We start from the raw sequence: 8011 nt of genomic DNA, 5'->3' as shown, positions 1-8011 counted from the left end.
GGGGGCCTCCACAAGAGAAGGAACGGGGGGCGCAAGGCTGCCAGCCCCTCCTCCTTGGGGAGAACTGGAAGTGAGGTCACAGCGCTATGTGACGTCACTGCCCGCATCCGGGGCTTCTGGTGCTGTGCCAGCCCTCTCCACCCTCCCGGGCGCTGGAGCGGGCGGCGGTTCGGCGCATGCGCGGCAGAGGGGTGGGGCCGAAGCGACCATGCGGGCGGTGTCGTGTGGTGCGCGCGCAGGTGAGAGGGCAAAGGTCTTGGGGCGCGCTCAGCTGTCCGCGGAGGAACCGCAGCAGCAGGTGAGAGGCTCCTGCCCCCCCGCGGCGTGCGACGCGGTTGCCAGGCGACGGGCCGAGCGGAGCGGCCTGTGGGGGAAGCGAGGGGGGGCGGGCGCGGACCGCGGTGCTGACCCCGCGAGGGAGGAAGCCGGCCGGCCGGATTCTCCCTTGGGCAGGCCCGCCCCGGTGCCGCTCTTCCCTGGTTGCAAGCCCGTTGGCTGCAGTGGGCCTTACTTCCGAGTAGACAGCCGGGCCTGCGCTGTGAGGGAGTCGGCCGTTGGGCACTCCGCTCCTCAGGTGGCGTAGCGGGAGGGGGGCGGAGCAGCCAGTCTGGCGGGGGGCGGCAAGCGGCCCCCCCTTCGGAGCCATTCCCGGCGGGGGGAGCAAAACGGAGCTCCGCTTCTCCGCCCCCCTCCCGCTACGCCACTGCTGTGCTGTGCAGTGCACACCGCTCTCCCTGCTGTGCTTCCCTGCAGGCACGTGAGGCGGGGCAGGAGAGGCAAAGCCTCCCCCCCCCCCCGGCAGTGCTGCAGGTGCAGTATCTTCAGAGGCTGCACACACCTCTCCACAAACGTGGCGTGGAAGCACAGGGTGCGGAGGGGCGTCTCATCGCACCCCAGGCTCACGCGGACATCCACCCACGCTTAGTGCCAGGAGAGTTAGCGCAGGTAAAAGAAGACCGCTTCTTTGTCCTCTGTGTCGTTCATCTGCGGAACTCCTTGCCACAGGATGGTGGCGCCTGGCCTGGATGCCTTTAAAAGGAGACTGCACCGTTGCTGGAGGAAAACTCCAACACTTGTTACAAGCCCTTGTGGTTATGGGGATACCTTTCGGTTTTAGAAGTAGGCTGCACAGGTGGAGCTTGTTTATCCATCTGCAGATCTGGCTCAGTGCAGGTCCCCCCAGACCCACTTTGAGCCAGGCTTGGCTCCACCTGAACCCTCCGAAGGGGACTGGAGATGTGCTCCGGTCCTCTCCAGTGGGTTTTCTGAAGCCCTCTGCAGTCCACCTTCAGGCTTCAGAATGGCCCCATAACACTCTGAAATACTACTGTTGGTTTGGGGGCAAAAACCAGAAGTGACGTTTTTATGCTTTTAAAAGGCATGGGGGGGTGCATGGACCTGATCTGCTGTTAACTGAAACTGTAGAAAGGTCTCTTGTTGTCCAGTGTGCTCCCTGGGTGTTTGGTGGGCCACTGTGAGATACAGGAAGCTGGACTAGATGGGCCTATGGCCTGATCCAGTGGGGCTGTTTTTATGTTCTTATTAAGGGCAGTGCCCCAGCCCAGGCATCATTTCATTCACTCTCTTCTGCCCCTTTTCCATTTCCACTATGTCCTTTAAGAGATGTGGCGCCCAGAACTGGACACCATACTCTAGGTGCGGCCTCAACATCGATTTGTACAAGGGCATCATAATACAGGTCCAACCTTGTGATACACAAATTTTTATACACGAATTTGACTCAACACGAATGGCCCCTGCAAATGAGAAGGAATGTACTGATCCCAGGCAACGGGGCTTACTCATAAGGATGCAGGTTTCTTGTTATCTGGTGTGCTCCCTGGGTGTTTGGTGGACCACTATGAGATACAGGAAGCTGGACTAGATGGGCCTATGGCCTGATCCAGCAGGGCTCTTATGTTCTTAATGTGATCTGTGGTAACGGGGCATCCCTGTAGTCTCACCTTAATGGGAACTAAGAACTACCACCTCTCTCATGGCTTTTTGGGGAGGGCTCAAAATGATTCTGCTTAATCTGTGTGTGTGTGAGAGAGAGAGAGAGAGAGAGAGATGTGTTGTCTGTTTGCCCCCTATGCCCTTATTTTGTTTTTATTATTTTGTTGTTTATATTGTGGCATTTACATTCGTTATTTTTGTTTAAAATCTAAAATTGTAATCTGCCTTGGACATCTGCTCCAGCAGAGGAAAGGCGGGGTATAAATCTTTTTAATCATAAAAACACAGCAGAGTGTTTTCTACGGGATCCTGTCTCTGGACTGTGTATATAAGGCATCATGCTGGCACTGTGTAAAGAATATTCTTTTTTATTGAATGATAGCAAACTGGCACAAATACCATAATTATAGGTACCACTTAAAATGTGTGTTGTGAAAGCTGATTCAGAATGCGTGGCTCACATTGTATTTCAAACAGATTGCATTTACTACTTTTAACTCTTGTTTCTGTGTGAGATCATACTCCCACGTTATCTTCGGTATTAATTACTTCATTTCTGAAGTATCTGTATATGCTTTTCCATTAACAAGTAATTATTATTGCCTGTCCCTGAGAAATACTGTGGCTGTCCCACTTCCTCTTGCAACACAAGGGAAAGTATTCCGTCTTGCAATGTGAGGGAAACTCTGACATGAGAGTATATTAAGGCCCCAATTCTGTACCTGCTTACCTGGGAGTAAGTACCTTTGAACTTAGTGGGGCATATTTCTGAGTAGACATGAATAGGTTTGTACTGTAAAACTTTGAAGAACTTGAGTTCTCTGGCTCTGTGGAACATGCTGTAATATGCATGCTGAAATTTTTGTAATTTTTTGTTTGATTTGGTCACTGAACGGGTTTGGTGAAGGAAGTGAAGTGCAAGGCAGGAGAGTCTGTGGTTTCTGTGTGTACAGATTTGATTATGAGCATATGTCTTTGTACCTTCCTAGATGTCTGCTGGTTGCGTGTGCTGGGTGGGTTTTATGAACTTAGCTGAATGTATGAAACATGGTGTAGCTGAGTACTACTTTCCCTAGCTGGTGGCAACTCTGTAAGAGGAAATCCATCCCTTTTGTGTTGCCCCTTGTATACTGGGTGTACATCTAGCCACAGTGATTCCCTGATTTTTGGTGGGTCGCTAAAGGGTGATGGAAAGATCAGATAACTCAATGGTTCTCAGACCATTTTAGCACTGGGACCCACTTTTTAGAATGACAATCTCTCCAGGACTCACCAGAGGTGATGTCATGGCCAAAAGTGACATCATCAAGCACGCTAAAATAAGTAATTATATAAGGGGAAGCCAGCCCTGTTTCCCCAAGTGAATTTTCTCCGTAGCCTGCCTGCAACAACAACACCCCCCACAGAAAACTTAGTAAGATTTTCAGCCCCATCTTTTCATCAAATTGGAATCATTCTGGTGGCCTTGCATTCCTCTTTGCCTGGCCTGACCATGAGCCAAGATGTGGTTGCTTACTTGTAAGTAAACGTGACCATGTAGCTTAGTTTTGCTTTCCATAGGGCTCAATACATTTGTAAGCTTGCAGGGAGGGACTTCCTTCTTGAGTGTTTTTTTTGGGGGGGGGGCTGCGTTGATTGGATCAGGACCATTCGGGTATTTTTGGATTCCTCTCAGCCTGCCCTTTCCAGTGGACTAAGATGCCTTCTCATGAGTAAACATGCGTTATGGCTCGGTTTTACTTTCCATAGGGCTCCATGCATTTGCCCTCTCAGCTATCAAGTTATGAGCTAAAACCTGACACCAACAGTCAGGTCAGAACCCACAGTTTGTAAACACTGAGAACTCATTGCTTCAAGCTCTGAGGCTATTCTAAAATCAAGTAGCTGCTAACTGCACTGCAAAGAGCTGAGCTTCTGCAGTTTGCAAGATAGCTGCTAGTTGCCCTTTAAACATCTAAGCTCCTGTAGTTTGCAAGGTTGTGTAAATAAAGGGATAAATGTTTGAGCGTGATTTTTCTGGGTTTTTTCCCCCAAGTCCATCTGTGACAGATAGTGGGGGCAGGTAAAGACTGGGTCACATAACTAATAATAATATACAGTATTTATATACCGCCTTTCTTGGTCTTTATTCAAGACTTTATTCAAGGCGGTTTACATAGGCAGGCTGATTAAATCCACGCAGGGATTTTTACAAATTGAAAGAAGGTTCTTTCTTTCAAGAACCACTACATTCAAGGTGTTACACTCCGATCTGGTTTAACATTCTGGCCTCCATCCTCCCACGCTCCGAGCAGATGGAACAGCTCAGCTGCAGCTTGCCAGCTGCTTCAAGGTCACACGGTGCCGGTGGCCTTGAACCGGCACCCCTCAAACCGGAAATAAACCCCTCAAACCTTGAAGCTGGTTCATTAGGGCTACCTCATTACAAGAAATGAATAAAGTTTAAAAATAAAATAAAATTACTTGCAAATAAATAAAATACTTCTTTCTAGATTATCATTTTTAAAAATCTTGTAAAGCTGCCACAGCTGCGATACAAGGACATCTGCAAGAGGGATCTGAAGGCCTTAGGAGTGGACCTCAACAGGTGGGAAACCTTGGCCTCTGAGCAACCTGCTTGGAGGCAGGCTGTGCAGCATGGCCTTTCCCAGTTTGAAGAGACACTTGGCCAACAGACCGAGGCAAAGAGGCAAAGAAGGAAGGCCCATAGCCAGGGAGACGGGCCAGGGACAGACCGCACTTGCTCCCAGTGTGGAAGGGATGGTCACTCCCGAATCGGCCTTTTCAGCCACACTATACGCTGTTCCAGAACCACCATCCAGAGCACGATACCATAGTCTTTCGAGACTGAAGGTTGCCAACACACAACACACATGTAAAGCTAAGTAGGTCCCAATAGAGTGTCATTTTAAAAAGTGGGTCACAGTACTAAAAACTGTGAGACCCATTGGAAGAGAGGATGTTAATTTGTTAGTAAACAATTGTAGTTCTGGCATAGGGCAGATAATAGGAGCTCTTTGTTCTGGTTCCATGTAAAAAGTGAACCCTCCCTGTTTAATGTAAGCTTCATGGTACCTGCTCCTGGAAACAAGGATTTGAGAGAAACAACCGTGTCTCTTGAGTGGGCAGATTCCAGCTGCAAGAGTAGCCAACTGGGGCTGCTGTCCTGTTGCTTCCTTGGAGCTTTTTTGTTAATCGTAGACAGGTGAGTTTCCTCTCCTGTTGTGAGATACTGATGCATCCTCGGTATCACCTGGCAGGACAAAGTTCCAAACAGCACAGTCCTGGAACGAGCTGGAATCCCCAGCGTGTATACACTGCTAAAACAGAAATGCCTGTGTTGGCTAGGTCATATCGTGAGAATGGATGATGGCCAGATCCCAAAGGATCTCCTCTATGGAGAACTCATGCAGGGAAAGCGCCCTACAGATAGAACACAGCTGCGATACAAGGATATCTGCAAGAGGGATCTGAAGGCCTTAGGATTAGACCTCAACAGATAGGAAACCTTGGCTTCTGAGCGTCCCGCTTGGAGGCAGGCTGTACAGCAAGGCCTCTGCCAATTTGAAGAGACACTTGGCCAACAGACCGAGGCAAAGCAGGAAGGCCCGTAGCCAGGGAGACACACTAGGGACAGACTACATTTGCTCCCAGTGTGGAAGTGCTCCCAGTGTGGGAATTAGAGGGCAGGCCCTCTCCTGGATTGAGACCTGGTTGAGACCAGGAAGCAGAGAGTGGGTGTCAATGGGCAATTTTCACAGTGGAGAGAGGTGAAAAGCAGTGTGCCCCAAGGATCTGTCCTGGGACCGGTGCTCTTCAACCTCTTCATAAATGACCTGGAGACAGGGTTGAGCAGTGAGGTGGCTAAGTTTGCAGATGACAGCAAACTTTTCCAAGTGGTGAAGACCAGAAGTGATTGTGAGGAGCTCCAGAAGGATCTCTCCAGACTGGCAGAATGGGCAGCAAAATGGCAGATGCGCTTCAATGTCAGTAAGTGTAAAGTCATTGCACATTGGGGCAAAAAATCAAAACTTTAGATATAGGCTGATGGGTTCTGAGCTGTCTGTGACAGAACAGGAGAGAGATCTTGGGGTGGTGGTGGACAGGTCGATGAAAGTGTCGACCCAATGTGCGGCGGCAGTGAAGAAGGCCAATTCTATGCTTGGGATCATTAGGAAGGGTATTAGAACAAAACGGCTAGTATTATAATGCCGTTGTACAAATCGATGGTAAGGCCACACCTGGAGTATTGTGTCCAGTTCTGGTTGCCGCATCTCCAAGGGGGGAAAGCAGAGGTCAAGGCCAGAAAAGCAAAAGTCAAAGACTGAGGGGGGATATGATTGAGACATACAAAATTATGCAGGGGATGTACAGAGTGAATAGAGAGATGCTCTTTTCCCTCTCACATATCACCAGAACCAGGGGACATCCACTAAAATTGAGTGTTAGGAGAGTTAGGACAGACAAAAGAAAATATTTCTTTACTCAGCATGTGGTTGGTCTGTGGAACTCCTTGCCTTAGGATGTGGTGACAGCATCTGGCCTGGATACCTTTAAAGGGGGATTGGACAAGTTTCTGGAGGAAAAATTCATTACGGGTTACAAGCCATGATGTGTTTGCACAACCTCCTGATTTTAGAAATGGGCTATGTCAGATACAAGGGAGAGCACCAGGATGAGGTCTCTTGTTATCAGGTGTGCTCCCCGGGGCATTTGGTGGGCTGCTGTGAGATACAGGAAGCTGGACTAGATGGGCCTATGGCCTGATCTGGCGGGGCTGTTCTTAAAGGATTGTCACTCCCGAATTGGCCTTTTCAGCCACACTAGATGCTGTTCCAGAACCACTTTTCAGAGCGCGATACTAGAGTCCTTCGAGACTGAAACATTTTATTATGATAAGCATTGTAACTGTCTTTATATTTTCTGTTGAAGGTTTAGTATAATAAAATGATTTCAAAAGCAGAAGTAGACAAGCAGTTCTAACCATGGCCTGCCTGCAGTATGTTTGGAAACCATGGTTTTAATTGAGCCAAATTGTATTCAGGAGGCTGTGGTTTCTCAATGAAAAGATAAAAATAATGGGGGACAATCCTCTGAACATTAGGCTATCTGCCTCCACCTGTCTTTCCCTATCATGAGCCGCTTCAGACAAGTGTGTTCTAAGGCAGAAAATTCAAGCAGTGTGATGGTCGGGCTCTAAGTTCTGCCTGGCCTGGATTGTGTGCTCCAGAATTATTTGCAATGCACAGGCATTCTGTGGTACTTTGGCAGTCTTTGGCAGACAATCTGAAATGAGATCCTTGGTGGTAGCTTGAAAACCACTGCTTTTAGGATGTCAGCAGCTCTGCAATTTTTGCATTAACCTACAGGAGAAGAAAGGACAAGAGATACAGATACTGTGTTCAGTTACAGCTTGCTAATTTGGAGTTCAGTGTAGTGTGTGGCTGTGCTCTGGGGATTGTTGCTATTGCAGTTCTGTAAGTTCCCTTGTGAGCACAGGTACTGCTATTTGGGGCTAGTTTTTGTGCTGAATGGTAGTATTGGCTGACAGACGTGTTAATGATATGGAGTCTATCTGCTAGCTAGCAATGCTTCCCCTTCACCCCAGATGTTCTGTTCACCTGTGCCAGACGGAAAAAGGAACTGTGTTTTAATGTGGAAGCTTTGAGGGTGCCTTTTGCATACTAGTGGTATTATAATAAATGTGGTTATTTGGAAAGAACAAGTAAACCATAAGTGTAGATCACAGTCCAACAAAACTAAAGCTTTGGTGCTGTAGGTAGTTTATTGGGAACTTGACAACAATGCAAATACCTGTGAAAGAAGTGAAGCATAATGAGATTCATTGTGATCTGTGGAAATTTGCCTTGGGTGCAGCTACTGTAGAATTCTAGTACCTCTTGGATCATATGCTTTAAAAAAGTTGCAATGATTCTGTTTGTGTTCAGAGATTGTTTCTAACTTGAATTGGTCCAGCTTCCATAGAGTCATCTTTTCATTTGTTCCTGAAAAAAGATGTTGGGATTTGCAAGAATCACTTTGGAAGGCCTGTTCT

At 48.1% G+C, this 8011-nt stretch overlaps 1 protein-coding gene across 2 annotated transcripts in view; it reads left to right on the top strand.

Moving 5' to 3' along the window:
- The first annotated feature begins 238 nt into the window (after positions 1 to 238).
- SCAP (SREBF chaperone) overlaps positions 239 to 8011 on the top strand; it is a 47835-nt gene continuing 40062 nt past the window's right edge. Inside the window, exon 1 of one of the 2 annotated variants that reach the window (XM_066628909.1) lies at positions 239 to 298. The gene's annotated coding sequence lies outside the window, so the exon portion shown is untranslated. Of the gene's footprint in view, positions 299 to 903; positions 946 to 8011 lie in introns of those variants that run through there. The other variant, XM_066628911.1, reaches the window with a different exon arrangement.

This window comes from Tiliqua scincoides, chromosome 5 (genome assembly GCF_035046505.1).
Source record: "Tiliqua scincoides isolate rTilSci1 chromosome 5, rTilSci1.hap2, whole genome shotgun sequence".
Lineage (NCBI taxonomy): Eukaryota > Metazoa > Chordata > Lepidosauria > Squamata > Scincidae > Tiliqua > Tiliqua scincoides.
Note: the sequence above shows the minus strand (reverse complement) of the source record. Positions and strands in the feature narration are given on the sequence as shown.